The 18,783-nt window shown below is 51.8% G+C and overlaps 1 protein-coding gene across 3 annotated transcripts in view; it reads left to right on the plus strand.

Moving 5' to 3' along the window:
• Positions 1 to 626: 626 nt before the first annotated feature.
• Positions 627 to 18,783, plus strand: part of Pald1 (phosphatase domain containing paladin 1) — a 61,265-nt gene continuing 43,108 nt past the window's right edge. Inside the window, exon 1 of one of the 3 annotated variants that reach the window (XM_041656494.1) lies at positions 627 to 765. The gene's annotated coding sequence lies outside the window, so the exon portion shown is untranslated. Of the gene's footprint in view, positions 766 to 1,000; positions 1,104 to 17,780; positions 17,801 to 18,783 lie in introns of those variants that run through there. The other 2 variants (XM_041656493.1, XM_041656496.1) reach the window with 2 other exon arrangements.

The raw sequence follows: 18,783 nt of genomic DNA on the forward strand, positions 1-18,783 counted from the left end.
TCAATGAATCCTTTTAGGGCTGTAAGTCCTCTGGCTTGACTGTGGAGGGAGGCCACAGTTGTCTTCATCCTGGTCACAACTTCCTGCCTAGTGCGCCAAGGACCCTTATAATTTTAGACTGGCCAAGGGAGGTAGAGGCAGGGCCTCCTGAGACAGAAGCAGAGGTGAGCAACCGCACTAAGGTGACTCCAGGCCAAGGGTCAGGTAGCCTGCCCAGGTCTGAACCCAGAGCTCATCAGAGCTACCCACCACTTGGAGGCATTGGGTAGGGGCAGTGGGGCCCCTCCTCTTTCAAAGACTGGGGGCTGTAGTTTTCCTAAGGCACCGTCAAACTAACAACCTGCTTTTAAAGGGGCCCCGTCCTTGGACATCTCGAGAGGCTGAAACCCAGAGACGTCAGTCCCCTATCTCAAGTTGCACAGGAGAAAGGCCTTTTCTGGAGCCCAGGTGTTCGGCACGGTCTGGAGAAGCAGAGAGGGCAGGTGGAAGCCAGGGACTACCGATATCTGGGGACCTGGAGTTGGTGAGGGGGTGTGGCGCCACCAGCCTGTGACGCTTTCTCCAGCCAAGGAGGTTGGAAGCCAGCCTTGGGTATCTTCCAGAAGGAGCGGAGCCGACAAGGAAAGAGGAACTGGCTTCGCGGGCAGTGTTTCCCGCCCCCGACTTTTTCTCCAGGAGCAAAAGACAGACGGAAGAAGCTGGCCCGGAACGGAGTTTTCTGGAAGTTGCCCTGAGGCCGGGGGATGCCTATAGGGACGCGGTGGGGTGAGTGTGTCTTTAAGTTTGCGCCCCCTCCCCGTGGGGCGGAGGCCGAAGCTGCGGCTGGACGGGCTGGGAAGAGAATGACGGGTCCCGCCCGGGCGTTGGGGTGGGGTGGGGAATCCGGATTCGGGGCGGGGCTCCGGGGTTGATCCGGGGTTTGGTGGCCGCAGGCTGATGGGGTCTGCCCTCCCTGGACTCTGCGGGAGCTGCCTCCGCCCCCGGATGGGCCGGGAGGGTGGGCGGAGCTAGCTGGAGCCCGCGCGGGCGCGCCCGCAGCTCGCCTCGGCGCCGGCAGTCCCCGGCCGCAAAGCGCGACGCTCCCCCGGGGCTGCGGCTACCAGGTAAGCAAGCGTGGGCTGTGCCGAGGGCAGATCGGGGTCCCTTGACTTGGGGCGGAGGCGTCCGGGATACCCAGGCCTGCCCCAGGCCGGCGCCACCGTGCTCTCCCAAAGCCCGTGCTGCTCCTGGGTCGAGCGCAGGTCAATCCCGGGTTCAGCTCTGTACCCTGGCTTTCCCCGGAGCGGAGACAACGTGGTCTGGCAATACCCTCTCCTCACTGCCGGGCCTGGAAGTCCTCCCTGCCAGCTGGACTTCCTAAGAAGTTAGGAGACATAACCGGATCGCGATCCTGTTATGGGGTCCCCGGACTTATTTTCTGGGCCCTTGAGGCCCAGGGACAAGGGAGCAAACTCAGGGGCCTGGCAGGCACAGGCTTTGATTCTCTGCTCTATTTGGTCTCTTCTGAGTCTGGGTGCGAGCGTGTGCACGCAGAGTGTGTGTTTTCATCTATCTGTGCATGTGTGGTGTGTGTCCATCTGTCCTCCTCTCATCAAGCTTCAGAGGAACCCCTGGAAGGACATGGACTCTTCTGAAAAGGTACAGCGCACGGGAGACTGACTGTTCCAGGCTCTTGTAGTGGCCAGAGTGCTCTTGTTTTGGAAGACAGACGCTGCAAAAGCCTCCCGGTCCGGGCAGGCTTGAGGCATCTCTGCTCTGGCAGCCACAGCCCCCGCCAGTCCTTGGCTGCTCTCAGCCAGTGGCAGAGCACCTGTGAGTTGTGGGCTCTGAGCCATACCCAGACAGTGTGGGAGGTGGGAGGACTTGGAAGGACTCTGTCCTCGCGTGGCTCTGCCCTGGAAGGGAAGACGAGACAGAAACACACTGGCCAGTTCTCCGATCGGGAGTTTGATAGCGGCCCTGAGCTGGTAGCAGTAGAAGAAAATGCCAAGAGGCTACTCATGGGAATTACAAAACACCAGTACTGCAAGGGTACTGGCTGGGCTGTCCTGAGACTTTGCACACAGATGTGTTTCAGGGTCCTGGTGGAGTCAGTCCTGCCCTCCTTGTTAGCGATACCAAATGAATCAGGACCTCTTTCCACCTCAGGGGCCGGCAAGTGTAGGAGGGCCTGCAAGACTTCCTGCTTCTGTGTGTCCACCCCCACCCCAGATTTTGTTTGCTTTGGGGGTCTAAGGACCCATTTGTTTTCTCCACTCAAATGGAGCACAGGTCTGGGGCTGCTCCTTACCGGAGGAAACCCTGACTTCCTTTTTGAAGAGCCTCCATCGTGGGGACTGGAGGGGAGGGTGGGAGGCCTTGGCCAGACGCGGTTTCCTGTGAGGGCAGACAGGCCTGAGGTGGCCCACTTTGCTCCTTTCTCCAGTATTGGAGTGGACAGGGTGAGGCCTGGGGCAACTCTGACCCTACCTGTGAGACCCTGCAGTGTCTGGGACTCTGCTCAGTCCCTATTGTCCCTTATAGACCTCTGCTTTCCTACAAGACTTTGGGGAGGTGGCAGTGTACCAGTGTCCAAGGCCTTGGTGCTGTCCTTCTAGTGAGAGCTTCTCAGTCACAGGTGGGAGGGCACATGTGGACCGTGTGCTCATAGTCAGGTGTATAACATCTGGGCAGACACAGGGAAGAACTGGGCATGTTTACCTGAGAACAGGCACAAAAAGTCATGGGCACCTGAGGGGACAGGTGTGTGTGAGCATGTCCTGGAGGACTAGCCACAGACACACTTATAGACAGGCTTGTCCTCCTGGGATTGCAGGTGTGTGAATGGCAGACAGGTGGGCTCACTGAAGAACAGACATGAATTGGAACGGACGTTTGTAGATAAAAGAACCTGGGTCTCAAGGTTCTCAAGTACCTAGGTAGACATGGAGCCAGCTGTGGCCCTCAGGGAAACACACATACTGGCCAGAGGCACCTGCTAATAAAGGCTAGCATCTTGATGGCTGCAGATGCTGAGGTGTGGTCCCAGGTGAATGTTGCTATGGGTATGGCAGCCTAGCCAGGCATCATCTTGTTTGGTGTGGAGGGACAGAATCTCAGGTGCTGGGTGGTGGTATGGCTTCTTTCCTTCTTCGTGTAGCCCAGGCTAGCTATGAACTCAAGGTGTAGCCAAGGATAGCCTTAGACTCCTGATCCTCCTGCCTCTACCTCCTGGATGCTAAGGTTCCAGGCATGCACAACCACCTCCAGTTTATAGGGTGCTGGGAATGGAATCTCGGGCCTCGTGCATCCTAGGCAAACACTACCAACTGAGACCCAGCCCCACTGTGGATTTATTTCTAGATCATTTTGGGGATGGTTAGAGGACCCCAAAGGATGCAGTGGTTTTACTCTGAAGGCCTGTCCCCTCAGGTACAGGTCTGAGTGTCTGCCTGGGACACCCGCAGAAGCTTCTTCAGCCTTTGGTGGCATTCTTTTGTCTCTCCGGGACTTTCATGATCCTCCCAGTTGCACTGTGCATTGCTTCAGCTGCTGCCTGCGCCAGAGTCTGGCTCATGGCTTCTCTGTTGAACTTAACTGAAATCCTTGCGCCTTCAGGCGGTTGCCTCTGTATACCACTGGGAAGTATGTGGAGGGTCTGGGATGAAAGCTGTTTCCCTTGACTTGGACAGAGCAGAGTCTCCCATGCTCTGATTGCTCTCTTGGCTCCTCTGCCCAGCCTGGCACCTTGGAGCCAGCCCTGACCCTGATACAGTGTGACACCGAATGCTTGCGTGACCTTCCATGGTTACTTAACATCTCAGTTGCCTCATCCTTAACCTCAGCTCCCTGGAGGGTTAAATGGGGGACAATTCATGGAAAGTTAGTGACCTTCCGTCAGACAGCAGGGGTGCAACCAGGACAGCCCAGAGACTCTCTGGCAAAGCAGGTGCTTGGCTAGGAGCCTGGGCAAGTAGGGCATGTAGGCACTGGGCACATCTCTGTTGGAAGTGGCAGCCCCCTCTGTCCTCCCTCTCTGCCCATAGCCCCTCCTCGTCCTAGGGTCCTCTGAAAAAGGGTCAGGAAGTGACAGGCTGGGCGTGTGGAGTCTTGGGCTTTCTGCCTGCTGGGCCTCTGGGAGGGGAGCCAGTGACTCGCTAAGAATAGCCCCAAATCATGGTTCTGGCCTCCCGGTGGGCAGCGTTGCCTCTCCCTGGCTCAGAGCAAAGCGCTTGGAGACAGGCTTTTCATGTTTCCTGTGGCCAGCATGGCATAGGGATGGGCCCGGGAGTGGGGAGCTGCAGGCCCTTCCCTGCAGCTGGCTCTGCCACTTTGCTCAGGCCTTTGTCTGGGACTTGGGAAAGAAAAAGCGAGTGACAGCCTTTGTCACTTGCAGGGCTTCCTCCACAGGGTGTCCTGATAGCCTCACACCTGACTGTCTTCCCTCGATTTAAAGAATACAGCTCTGTAGGGGCCTGTAGCAGAATTCCTGTCCAAGCTCTGTGACCCTCAACAGCACACTTCATGTCTCTGTGCCTTACTTTCCTTATGTAATAGGGTAAGAAAAGGGATTCTCCTGTAACACTCACAAGAGCATCAGTTGTGTTCGGAGATGACTGGAGAGTGTCTGGCTCACAGGACCTGTTAGGGGGACAGTGGGTGCTGTAGCCATCGTGATCACGTTTTCCAGGAGGGTGGCTGGTGACACCAGAGAAGCCAATGATTGCACCGTGTTCAGTGGGGGCAAGAGCCCGACGTCATTTTGATTTGGAGGCTTCCGTGTGGGTGTCATCTGAGGTACAGAGAATCTGACAGTGGGGAATACGGCTCTGCTGGTGAAGTTGGATCTTGTGCAGACACAAGGACTAAGTTCCATCACTAAAACCCTGCTTTATGGCTGCAGTCATGTGCAGTGCTGGGGGAGTGGAGACGAGGATCAGCGGGGCTTGCTAACTTGCCCACTAGCCAAACTGCTGAGAACCAGGTTCAGTGAGACACTGACTCAAAAAAACGTAAAATAGAGAGCGATTTAGGGAGACATCCAGCGTCAACCTTTGGCCTTCATGCATGGTCACGCATGTGTATGAACACCTGTGTGCATACACACAGATGAAGTCCAAGTATCTATATAGAAGTATAGATACACTATATAGATACAAGTATCTATATAGAAGTGGATTAGGTTCTAGTCACCTAGCAGGCAAGCAAGGCACACACATGAATTATACCACACACCACTGGGGCCCACTGTGTGTGTGTATGTTGTTGCTGCCTGTGGCTGGAGCCGGAGGGCACAGTTTGCCCCGGCAGTCAGTTGGCAGGCTTGGCAAAGATTAGATGACTACCCCAGCAGAAGTTCTGGTAGGGTGGAGGTGGAATGGCCCCAGCTGTTTTCCCTACTTTCTGTGGCATAGGCATCCAGTCTGGCCTGGAGCTGGGGCAACTCTCTGTAATAGACATGGGTGTCGAGCCTCACTGTGTGCCTTGGAGACCTGGGTAGGTCGCTGGGAGGAGCTCCGTGGGCTCCCAGCAGCTCTCTTCCCTAAGGAGAAAGCACTTGGAGCTGGAGGACTGTGGGCCTCCAGCGGGAGATTGGTGAATGTCCTGAGATGTCCCGGAACACTTGTTCCACTTAGCCCCGGCACCTGCCTCCAGGCGGTACCGCTCCTGGGCTTTCCCCGCCCCAAAAAGAGGACATGGACACTGGGATGTTTTGGAGGATTGTCTTTGGAAAGTACAGAGGGGAATTTCCTTTTTCCTGGACCAATAACCCCGCCACTGAGTTAACCCTTCTCTTGCTGGTCTCTAAGTGGCCAGTGGGTGTGAGCCCTTGGGCTGGCACTGGTAGTGATGGAGCGCTCCATCTTGGGATCCTTCTGCTTCTTTCCCAGGGTAACCCTCCACTAGCATCTCACTCCAGTGGTGGGACATAGGGGAGCTTCAAGCCAGCCATTGGTCTTCGGTGTGGGTTAGCTTTGCTCTGGCTTCCAGGTTTTCTGTCTGTCCTCGTGGCTATGGTCCCTGCAGGGGACTGGGGATGGTGGTACTTGTGGTCCTTTGGAGCCATCTATGAGTGTATCTTGGCCTGACTCACCCAAGACCTGTCAGTAGGCTCAGGGTTCCAGGTACCCATGACGAAGGGTCACCTGAGGACATCAGCTCTTGGGCTGTAGAGAAGTGTGGGGTAGGCTTCTCCTCCGTGGGTTCTGCGGGGAGTCCGCTTGGGTGATGGTCCTGTTGTCTGCTCCAAACACATGTTCTCATCTGCAGAATGGGCGGGAAACTTCTTCTCTGCCTGCTTTTAGAGATTGCACACATGCCCGCAGTGGTGGCGCACACCTTTAACACCAGCCCTTGGAGGGCAGAGGCAGGCAGATCTCTGTGAGTTCGAAGCTAGCCTGGTCTACCGAGTGAGTTCCAGGACAGCCAGGGCAACACAGCAAAATCCTGTGCCAAAAAAAGAAAGAAAGAAAGAAAGAAAGAAAGAAAGAAAGAAAGAGAAGCACTTTACTGATTGAGTTATCTCTCTAGTCTTGCCTTTTGTGTTTGTATTTATACCCCACACTCATGAGTGTGGGCATTTGTGTGAGTGTGTGTGTGTATCACAGGACAGCTGTGGATGTTGGTCTTTGGATTGTGCCTTGTTTGAGGCGGGGGCTCTTTGTTGACTAGTAACAACCCTTCTCACAGGAGAAGCACTGGGATTACAGATGTGCCTTGCAGTGTCTGGCTTTTTACATGGGTTCTGGGGATTTGAACTCAGGTCATCATCTTGTAGAACAACCACTTTACCAACTGAGCCATCTCTCTAGCTTCTTTCTCTTGGTTGTGTGTATGCGTGCGTGCGTTTTCCCGTATGTAAAAGCAAAGAACCTTTATTTTATACAAGTTTGCAAACTCGGTCTCTTTGTGTATCCAATGTATTAGAGTTATCGGAGAGCCCCGAGCTCAGTTAGAGTTAGCTCAGTTAGAGTTGGGTTTTTATAGTAGTAAATGTGAGGGGTGGTTTGTGTTTTTGAGGCAGAATGTCATTTCTATAGCTCAGGCTAGCTTGGAACTCATTAATTGCCCAGGTTGACCTTGAATGTTTGGCAATCCTCCTGCCTCAATCTTCCAAGTCCTGGGATTACAGGCATGAGCTACCACGTTTAGAAAAAAAATTGGTTAATCAATTCTTTTCTAATGACTTTTTTTTTTGTTTGTTTGTTTTTCGAGACAGGGTTTCTCTGTGGTTTTGGAGCCTGTCCTGGAACTAGCTCTTGTAGACCAGGCTGGTCTCGAACTCACAGAGATCCGTCTGCCTCTGCCTCCTGAGTGCTGGGATTAAAGGCTTGCGCCACCACCGCCCGGCTTTCTAATGACTTTTCCTTGAACATAAAATGAGCTGTTTTAGGATGCAAGAGATGGCTCAGTGGGTAAACGTGCTTGCTCCAGGCCTGACCAGGTATGAAGATAGACACTTTTGGCCTGCACACACTGCTTGGATGTGATCGTCCTGGAGGGGCTCAGCTGAAGCTGAGGGTCTGTGGATGTGCCCTCTTTAAGCTGGGTTCCCATCCCACTTCTTGTATCTGCAAATTGTGAAAAGGAATATGGCTCCACAGAGGGTAGTTGGTGGGGTGCACAGGAGAGCCTTGGGGTCTGTGAGGAGGAGCAGGTGCGAGATTTTCTCCAAGCACCAGAGACTGCCTACTTAGTCAGCTCTTTCTTAGGAGTGCTTGGTCGGGGCCTCAGCCCAGGAATGCTTTCTGGCATGTGTGTGGGTGGAGGGCTGGGCCCGTGTGCACCTCTGTAGGAAGCAGCCCAGCCCGCAAGGATATCACTACAAATCCCTGACAGGCTGTTCTGGGGACTCTGAATCTTTGTGCTCACTTCCTCCTTGAGACTGTCCAAGATGGGTAAACACAACCCTCACCCTTCTGCCTGTAAAGTTTTAATGTTCCCCTAATTTTATAGTTCAGTGTTGTGTCTTAACACTATTGTGTGAAATATTTCCCAGGTAGGTGTCCTGTGTTGGGATGTAGCTGCCTACTTACTCAGATGGGGTTGACTTGGAACTCAGGACACCAAAGGAGGATGGGAAAGAGAGTGGGCCTGGGAGGGAAACTGCCACTGAGGAGTCCCACAACTTAGCTCTGCTTCACCTGTGTTGCTGACATATACTAATACTGATTTCTTCTTCTTCTTCTTCTTCTTCTTCTTCTTCTTCTTCTTCTTCTTCTTCCTCTTCCTCTTCCTCTTCCTCTTCTTCCTCCTCCTCCTCCTCCTCCTCCTCCTCCTCTTCTTCTTCTTCTTCTTTTTTCGAGACAGGGTTTCTCTGTAGCTTTGGACGCTGTCCTGGAACTAGCTCTTGTAGACCAGGCTGGCCTCGAACTCACAGAAATCTGCCTGCCTCTGCCTCCTGAGTGATGGGATTAGAGGGTGCACCACCACTGCCCGGCCTTTCTTTCTTTCTTTCTTTTTTTTTTTTCAGACAAGATCTTGCTGTACAGCTCAGGCTGGCCCAAACGTTACTGTGATCCTCCTGTCTCAACCTCCTGAGTGCTGAGATTTTAGGCATGTGTCCTACACCTGGCTTGAGAGTAATTCACATGTCATTCAGTGCACCTGTCTGAGGTATTCAGCTCAGTGTCTTCTAGTCAGTATATTCACAGATGGTGCACCTGCCAATTATACAGCGTTTTCATGAACCCTGGAAGACACTGTCTTACTTAGGGTTTCCATTGCTGTGAAGAGACACCATGACCATGGCAACTCAAGGAAAACGTTTAATCAGGGAGGCTCTCTTACAGTTTCAGAGGTTCAGTCCATTATCACCATGGTGGGGAGCATGGTGGTGTGCAGGCAGACATGGTGCTGGCTACATCTTGATCAGGTGGCAGGAGGAAGTGGACTGTGACACTGGGAGGTATCTTGAGCATAAAGAAACCTTAAAGCCCGCCCCCAGGGTGACATACTTCCTCCAACAAGGCCACACCCACTCCAACAAAGCCACACCTCCTAATGGTGCCACTCCCTGAGCCAATCAAACTACCACAGATGTCCTGTACTATTAGTAGTATCTGCTCATCCCAACCCATGAGTCCACTGTCTCTATAGATTTTCTGATCCTGGACATTTCATATAACTGTAATCATACCATGTGTTTTTTTTTTTTCCTTTAAGATTGATTGATTTATGTATATGAGTGCTCTATCTGCATGTGCACCTTTATGCCAGAAGAGGGCATCAGATCCCACTATACGTGGTTGTGAGCCACCATATGGTTGCTGAGAATTGAACTCAAGACCTCTGGAAGAGCAGCCAGGGCTCTTAACCACTGAGCCATCTCTCCAGCCTCACCATGTATTTTTTTTCTTTTTGGTTTTTCGAGACAGGATTTCTCTGTGTAACAGTCCTGGCTGTTCTGGAACTTGCTTTATAGATCAAACTGACCTCGAACTCACTGAGATCCTCCTGCCTCTGCCTCAAGTGCTGGGATTACTGGGATTAAAGGCACGCGCCACCATGACCCAGCTGTGGTTTTTTTGTAGATTGATTTCCCCCACCCCTTGAGACAGAGTCTGATATAAATCAGACTGACCTTGACTTACTATGTAACAGAGGATGACCTTGAACTCTGTATTCTCCTGCCTCCATCTTTCAAGGGCTGGGATTATGGGCAAGTACCATCTTGTCCAGTTTTTGCCGCACTGGAGATCGAACCCAGGGCTTTATGTCTGTTAAGTTAACATTCTACTGAGCAAGTTGCATCCCAGCCCCAGATTCCTCCTTCAGAGAGACAGAGAAGTGCTTGTTGGTGTCCATTACCCACATTAGGGTGTAACTTCCATAGACATAATAGACCCAAGGGCCTGAGAACTCAGGTTTTATTTAACTTTGCTTTGAGTAGGGCTCAGTGGTGGAACGCTTGCCCATCATGCCCAAAGCCTTGGGTTCCACCCCAGCATCATCAAAAAGTAAACACCTATAAAAACAGGACTACTAAGGATGTTAGAAAGCCAGACACCTGCAGTGAGCCATGCTGGTGTGGGGAAGTGGGCTATTCTCAGTCTCAGAGGTTGCCTGTGCTGGCCTGCTGGCAGAACACTGGGGCTTTGGCCTCTCCTGCCATTGTCCCTGCTACCTGGACTGTGTTCAGACTACGCATATCAAGGACTTGGGGCTGGGTGTATGGACTGGGGTAACCAGACCTCCCAGCTCAGCTCACATTGCCCATGAGTGACTCTGTGTGTCTGTCTCAATAGGTCACCCTGAGCTCCTGGCAGGCCGGTTTGTTGGCTTGCCGATAAGGGCAGAATAATGGCCACTATTGAAGTCATGTGTAGCGGTTCTTCAGCCTGCTTCTTGTGGGAGTCAGGACTTGGCACAGCAGCCGCGGGCTTTGCCCAGGACGCACAGATGCTCTCCACTCTGCCAGCGTCCAGCCTGCTTGGAAACTTGGCCCTCTCAGTCAGGCACGGTCATGCTCCCGTGGGGGTGAGGTGCCCTGGTTCTCCCTCCCCGCTGCATGTTCTGACTTGAGCCGATCTTTCTTTGTGCTGTGTGTGATGCCGTCATGTGGCCTCCATGGAGGAGGAACTGGGCTCTCCACGTGGAAACAAACCCCCAGCCCAGATTGCACAGCAGTTCAAGATAGTCCCTATGATTAGGATGGTTTCTTTCTTTCTTCTTTTTTAGTGTGTATGAGGGTTTACCTGTGTGTATGTCTATGTACCATGTGTGTTTGTGGTGCTCATCCTGGATCCCTGGAATTGGAGTTACAGAAGGTTGTGAGCTGCCGTGTGGGCTCTCTGGGTCCTCCACGGGAGCAGTTTTTTTCTAACCAGTGGGCGTTGGACTAAAGCTCTCTTCTGTCTTCTGAGGACCCTGAGATGTCCAGGAGTGAATTGCTGGCTGGAATCCTTCTTTCACCAAGAAGGAAATTGAGGAGCTTCCAGAAGGCCTGCAACAGGAAGCAAAGTGTCAGTCTATCAGACTCCCTAGTCTTTGCCACCCCCACCCTGGCTGCAACTTCCAGGTCAAGCAGGAATTGGGGGGAGGGAGGAGACTGCTTCTGGGTTTTATGGTGTTAGACACGCCCACTCAGAAGTAATCTCCTCCCGCCTCCTCTGTCCCCTTTCTCTGGTCCCAGCAGGGCAGATGGTCAGGCTTGGGTTTGCCCTTGTCTTTGCGTGTTTGTCCGTCTGTCTGCCTGTCTTTCGACAAGTTCTCATGTAGCTCAGGCTGGCATCCGACTCACAGAGGCTGGCCTTGAACTTCCAGTCCTCCTCCTGTCTCTAGCTCTCGAGTTCTGTATGTATTCCATGCACCAGCAGGCCTGGTGTATATGGTGTTAAGGAATGAACCAGGGTTTTGAGCGTGCCATGCAAACACTCTGCCAGCATCCACAGCCGTTCTAGAACAGTCTTGTCTTCTCAACTAGAAACTCTGTGCCCATTAGACACCAACTCTTCAGTCTCTGGAAGCCACTGTCTTGCTTCCTGGCTCTGTGATGGACTAACTGCTATGGGGTCAGGGGGTGGGAGGGCAGGGCACAAAGTAGAGTCACATGTGTTTCTGGCTTATTCAAACAGCGCAGAATACTTAGGGTTCCTCCGTGTGGCAGAACCAGTCAGAATTTCCTTCCTTTTTTGGGCCCTAATCTTGTTTTGTTTGTGAGAGTATTGTTACTTAGCCCAGGCTGGCCTTGAACTCGGGATTCTCCTGCTCCTGCCTCTGTGTGACTATTCAGTTTTTTTAAAGATTTATTTTTATTTTATGTGTATGTATGTGCACTATGTATATGCCTGGTACTCATGAAGTTCAGAAAAGGGCATCAGGCCGGGCGGTGGTGGTGCACGCCTTTAATCCCAGCACTCGGGAGGCAGAGACAGGTGGATCTCTGTGAGTTCGAGACCAGCCTGGTCTACAAGAGTTAGTTCCGGGATAGGTTCCAAAGCTACAGAGAAACCCTGTTTCGAAAAATAAATAAAAAAAAAAAAGAAGAAAAGGGCATCAGATTCCCTGGAACTGGAACTGGTTACAGATGGTTGTGAGCCACCATGTGGGTACTGGGAATCTTATCTGGGTTCTTTGGAAGAGCAGCCAGGGCTCTTAACTGCTAAGCCATCTCTACAGTCCAATTTAACAAGTTTTGGGGGGGCATGTCATGTTTGAGGATTGAGTGAGGAGCCAGCACCGGAGAAGAGGATGACAGCTGCTGTGATTTATGGGGTGCCACCCCTTCCCTGTGAGCTCTCTGCTATTGTCACCTGACAGGAGAGAGACTGGCTCAGAGGCATTCATAACGTGGCCAATGTCACATTGCTGAGTCAGATTCTGATGCCAGGTCTACCTGACTGCACAGCCTGAACTCTGCATCCCTGACCCCAAAGCAGGCTGCTAGGTCCCTGCCTGGAACCCTTCTTGTCCCTTCTCCCATCCGGACATGGAGTCAACCGATGCCCATGGGGAGACAGTGTCTTTTCAGGCTCAGGTGCCCCTAGCTGGTACAGCTGCTGTGGAAACCCCTTCTTTGCAGCAGCCCCAGAGCCAGGCAGGGACTTGCAGCAGGTGGCCCTCAGAGCCCCCAGCACAAAAGTAGCAGGGAAGCCCAGTCCTGGGTGGCTATAATGCAGGATGTTCCCTCTTGGCAGGACTTTCCCTGAACAAACAGTGCCAGGAGCTTCAGGATGGTGGGGACAGATAAACAGGAAGAGGAGAAACCAAACCCCATCTTCCCGTGCAGCCTGGCGCCTCTCCCTGCTGCTCTCTTGGCCTAGAGTTAGGAAGGGCAGACGGGGGTCTGGGGACTGGGCTTAACCTGTCAGGTCCCTAGGGTCATGATTTGTCTCCATGAGTGGGGTGAACCTATATGAGGTGCCACTCGGGTCTGAATTTGGTGCCAGTGTTCATTGTCACTCAGCTGTGTTTGCTGGCCTGTGGGGCATAGGGGACAACAGCACAGTGGCAGGTGTGTATGGTGTGCTGGCTGTGGGCACACAGGTGGGTCTGGTAGGGGTCATCTCAGTCGGGCTAGGCATCATCATTATTTAAATTTTTTATTATTTATTTTTCTGTGTATGTATTAGTCAGGGTTCTCTGGGGGAAGAGAACTGATAGAATGAATCTGTGTCTATATCTCTTTATAAAGGAGACTTATTAGAACTACTTACAAGCTGTGGTCCGGCAAGTCTCCCAACAGAAAGTCCATGGTTTAGTGCCCAAGCACTTGGGGTCCACCTCCCACCCTCTACTCTAGTCCCAGGGACCATGGGATTTTTCTGAGAGTCTCTGCACAGTGCGGAACGCCCGTCTGTGTTGTTCCTTCTGGAAACAACACCTTTGTTTTCCTTTCCAGGCTCAGTTGCCTTGCCTCCTTCAGGAGCTGTCCTTTTTTTTTTTTTTTAAAGATTTATTTATTTATTTATTATGTATACAACATTCTGCCTCGATGTATGCCCGCACGCCAGAGGAGGGCGCCAGATCTCAGTACAGATGGTTGTGAGCCACCATGTGGTTGCTGGGAATTGAACTCAGGACCTCCGGAAGAGCAGTCAGTGCTCTTAACCTCTGAGCCATCTCTCCAGCCCAGGAGCTGTCCTTGATAGATAGTTAGCATCTCCCCTGCTGCAGCTCGGGGTAGTGGTAAAGGTGTTTGGAGACAGAGACTCTGGCCTCCTGTCAGCCTCTTTGCGCCTCAGTTTCCTCATCTGTGAACTGGGATGGCTAGGTGTCGAGGAAAGAAGAAAGCCTGACTTCTTCCCCTGTCTTGGTGTGAAGCTGACCAGGACTTGGAGATACATGGCCTTCTCAGGGTTAAGTCCCTTCCGTGCCAGAGACGGAAGCAGAGAGGACAGAGTGTGAAATGAAGTCACTTCCCTGCCCAGGGGGCTGCCCTGTGCTTGGCTTTTGCAGTAAATCCTATTTCCTCCTCGGCCTCCATGTGCCCACACACTCCCAGCTCCCATGACCCTGTGGGTCACTAGCAGGTGGGGGCTCCTGATGGAATGCTGGCCGGTCTTTCATCCGGCGAGTTCACTTCCTGTCTGAATAAGCCATCCACCTTTCCTGCCTGGAATTCCATCAGTGGGGTCCAAGGAAGCTGTGTGCCTGGTCTGGGGCTATATGTATATAGGCCTTTAGTGTGAGTAGAGGAAGCTGCATGGCTACCCTTGGGCCCCAAAATTTCTTCTGGGGAGCCTGGACTGCCTGTGTCAACAAGAACGCTGACCTGGTCAGGACAGCCCTGAATGACCTTGTTTAACTCTCAGTACCTTGCAGGAAATGGGGCACAGAGAAGCAAGGCTGTAGCCAGGCCTCTGGAGCAGGACATCCCTGGCAGAGAAGCCAAGTCTTGCTGGCTTCAGGGTCCCGGTTTTTCCTACAGGAAGCTGTTTATGAGTCTGTCCACGGTATTCAAGGGCGGGCCCACTTCTGGGGAAGGCACCAGAATATCTTTGGCTATAAAGTCGATACTGAACCATGGCTGCTCGTCCCAGTGGCCTTACAGTGTATGGGGTATGTCTGCGGTAGGAGAAAAGGAGAAAATAAGACTGGAAGCGTAGCTCTATGGAGAAGGTAAATTCCTTACCTTTGATGCATGATGCGAAGGGCTCATTCCCAAGCACCACAAAACCCAACCCAAACCAACCAACCAAAGAAAAAACCCTCAAGTAAATCAGAGAAGATAAAAGTGTTTGTAAAGAAGAGAAAAATCACCTGGGATATTCCTGCCTCCAGATACCAAGTCACTAAGAGCATTTTGAACTGTATCCTCGCAGGCGTGTGTTATGCCTGCACTCATGGTCCTTGTTTCAGTTTTCCAAGGCCCTTTTTCGTCTGCCCGTTTCTGCCTTTGCGTTCAGTGGGCTGTGAGCTGTAGCTTTGTTCAAGTGCGTGGAGAAGGCTCATCACTCCATTGATTTGTGGGTGGAAAGGGCTGTTTTAGTCACCTGGGGACAGTGATACTAGGTAAAGATATTACCAGCAGTACATTCCGTGTATTTATTGTAGATAGGGTCTCACTGTGTAGTGCTGGTTTCTTGGAACTCAAAAGGTAGACACTTTGAATCAGAGATCCACCTGCTTTTGCTTCCTGAGTGTTGTGAGTCCCAGGCAGCCATGGTATGGGCTGAAGGTTAGAGGGTAACTTTTTGGACTTGGTTTTTTTCTTTCTACCTTCTGGGTCCTGGGAACCAAACTTAGGTCATCAGGCTTGATGTCAAGTGCCTTTATCCACTGAGCCCAGTCGTTGGCCCAGGAGTAGATTCTTAGCCGTGAGCAGAGGGTCTGGAAACATTGGTGATCTTTCTCTGTTAAACCCTAATCCCACTCATGCTACATTTTGAATGGCTTTTTTTGTGACTTTGTAACATCAGGTGCAGGCCTTGGGGGAGGGGAACACTGGCTCACTAGGCGGGAAGACACTGACCCTACCCTCCACCCTGGAGATAGGGTCTCCCTATGGCTTTGAGCTCAAGAGCCATCGACCTGCGTCTCTCTCCTGAGTGCTGGGATTAAAAGTGTGCACCATCGCACCTGGCCGATCTTTTGAGGAAGGTTCTCGAGTAGCCCAGGCTGACCTTGGAATTCCCTGGGTAGCCAAGGATGGCCTTGGACTTTGGGTCCTCCTGGCTCCACCCTGCAAGTTCCAGACCTGGACCGCCACACACAGTTTAAGCGATCTTGGGTATTGAACTTGGGACCCTTAGGTATGCTAGGCAAGCATTCTGCCTGTTGAGTCACATCCTCAGCCTATCAATTGCTGTAAATATTGCATTTATCACCTGAGTAATTGTTATGCTTTGAGAACCTGTGCCAGTCTGGTGTTTCCTATTGAGCTCTGACTTTATAAGTGGCCGTAAACCCACTCGCTCCCCTCCCTTTTGAGAACTACACTGTTTTTTTTTCTCAAGTGAAAATGCGCTCTTTGGACCAAACAGATCAGTTTAACTCTGGCTCCTAATCGGCTCTGGTACGCTATTCTTCCAGACTGCTCTCACACCGGGGTGAGCAGCTGAACGGGGTCAGCACACAGTTACTGAAAAGCTGTGCCTCCAGGTGACTTGCACTGTGTCATCTTAGATACGGGTGTGTGTGGTCACAGTGAGAACACAGGCCAGTCCGTGTGGGGCACTGGCTTGCTCCACGCCATGGCTGTGGCATCTTTACCCACCGTGGCTTTTGCTCCACAAAATACCATTCCATCAAGCAACATGCTGTCGCGTGTGTTCCCATCTGGGCGACCTGGAATGAAGATATTGGGGCCCCTGGACCCTGAGAAGCATGCTTACAGAATTGCAGTCCGTTGACAGGTGCCTGTGTCTGTGCCGTCTTGGTGGCCACTGTACATCACCCGTTCCTATTTTTTTCCCCCTTCAGATTTACTGGTCTAATTTCAGTAGCAATTCAGACATTTTTCTAGCCCATCATCTTCGTGTGTGTTCGTGTGTGTTTGTATATGGATGGGGTATACTTGTATGCCAGTCAGAGGTCGGCATAGGGTGGGTGTCTTTTTCGATTGCTCTCACTGATTGAGTTAGTCTGTCGGGCTAGCAACCTCCAGGGATCTGTGTCTCAATATCCCTGGCGCTGGTCTTAAAAAATCCTAAAAACCAGGCTTTTTGATGTGGATGCTAGGCAATGAACTTGGGTCCCCTTGCTGTGCAGCCAGCACTCTACCCACTGTACTGTGTCCCCAGTGGGTTATAATTTTTATATTGTCCCCTAACAACCCAGATAGAGCATATTATACTGTCTGGTGTTAAAAATTCATGTTTTGGTTAGTTGGGGTTGTGGTAGTTTCAATGTAATTGGCCCCCATAAACTCATTGGGAGTGGCACTGTTAGGAGGTGTGACTTTGTTGGAGGAAGTGTGTCATTGTGGAGGTGGGCTTTGAGTTCTTCTCTATGCTCAAGCCACACCCAATGGCTTAGACCACTTCCTGTTGCCTGGGAGTCAAGATATAGGACTCTCAGCTTCTTCAGCAGTGCCTTGCCTGTCTGCACACTGCCATGTCCCACCATGATGATAATGGACTAAGCCTCTGAAACTGTAAGCCACCCAATTAAATGCTTTCCTCTATAAGAAATACCATGGTTGTGATGTGTCTTCACAGCAGTAGAGACCCTAAGACAGAGGTGATGCAAACATGTAATCCCAGCATTTAGTAGTAGAGGCAGGAGGATTAGGCATTTAAGGTCATCTTTGGGTACATAGTGAGTTCAAGGACAGCCAAAGACCCTTTTTTTTTTTTCAAATCAGGACTGAGGAGATGATTCGTTGGGTAAGATGCTTGCTATTGCTGATATGAGGACTGTAATTTGAGTCCCCAGTACTCAATGCTGGGTGGCTGGGCTGCCTGCTTGGAAGACAGAGTCAGGGAGACTCTCTGGAAAAAGGCTGGCTAACTAGACTGGTTAAACCAGGAGCTCTGGGTTCAACCGACAGACCCTGAGTCAGTGACTACAGTGGAGATTGGGCGCTCTGAGTTCAATTGATAGACCCTGAGCCAGTGAATACAGTGGAGATCAGGAGCTCTGAGTTCTGCTGACACACCCTGAATCAGTCAACACAGAAGAGGGTGAGTGAGGAAAATCCCTTATGTCACTATATGCACACATGTGCACATAGACAGTCACACTTAACCACACACACAGACTTTTGAAAACAATAAAAACCAAAGTGAAACAAAATATCCCCTCCCTAGATACAAACACACAAAAGACGGCAACAAAACATTAGCTTGAACTTTCAAATAACCGCCCGGAGCCTGACAATGTTTCTGGTGTGCATGTGGAGGGTGCAGCTTGGCCATTTTTCTTGCTCTGCTGAGAGGTAGGAGGGCATGACTCAGGAGAAGAGGCCCAAGGGTCTCAGGCAGCTGCTGATCTGCATGGGTTGGGTGTGCTCTCAGATGGGATATCTACCCCTCTGGTGTCAAAGCCTCTGGACTCTGTGTTCCTTCCTCGCCGTCCTTCTCAACTGTGTGCGATTCAGGGCTGAGCATACCTCTCTGCCTGTCATTTTTAATGAGTAGTTACATGTGGTGACCCTCTGTGGTACAGGCACTGTGTTCCCCACCCTGGGCTAAAACTGCATCTTTCTTATCCTGTTAATTCGTTAATTCTCACGGGAGGCTCCTATGAGTCCAAACTTCTGTTCTGTGTTCCCTTTCTGTGCAAAGCCCTGGCCAGACCCTGAAGGCTAACCCCAGCCCCTGCCTACAGAGACTTGGGGGACCCCTTGGGAGAGGACAGAAAGCTTCCCTCAGTCTGGAATGGAGCGGGGGTGCTGGGCAGGAAGATGTGGAATGAGTGAGAGCAAGCAGGCTGGAGGAGGTCCTGTGTCGGGCCTGTCAGCAGAGAGGCCACCCACCAGTGACCGGGATTTCCAAGACTCTGTTCCTGCCTTGCAGTAGGACGTTCCTCTGCGCCATATTTCTGTTATTGATGCTCTGCGAAGGCCTGTTGATGTGGCTGTTCCTGGGACAGTGAATAGTGCCTGTGTTGGTGTCTTGATGCAGCGTGGGTGCTGGGATCCATAGGTAGGTGGAGGCAGCTGGGCTGGCTCAGGGAAGTTCTTCCTTGAGTCTCCCCGAAGTCTTTAGATGGGAGTCTGTTCTCGCTGCTTGCTGGAAACAGGTGTGTATCCCATAAACGGGTCTTCCCTAGTTCTGGGCAGGCAAGCAAATAATGAGAGAGGTGCAGGGGACAGGTGGGTAGGAGTGGCCCCATTCTGCTGCCCACTGTTGGAGTGCGGGTGAGTCTCTGGCCACCAATGGGTCTCAATTTCCTCCTCTGTAAACAGAAAACAGAATG

The sequence above is a fragment of the Microtus oregoni genome, unplaced genomic scaffold (assembly GCF_018167655.1).
Source record: "Microtus oregoni isolate MIOR12 unplaced genomic scaffold, Mior012 000007F_ref0000211, whole genome shotgun sequence".
NCBI classification, from domain to species: domain Eukaryota; kingdom Metazoa; phylum Chordata; class Mammalia; order Rodentia; family Cricetidae; genus Microtus; species Microtus oregoni.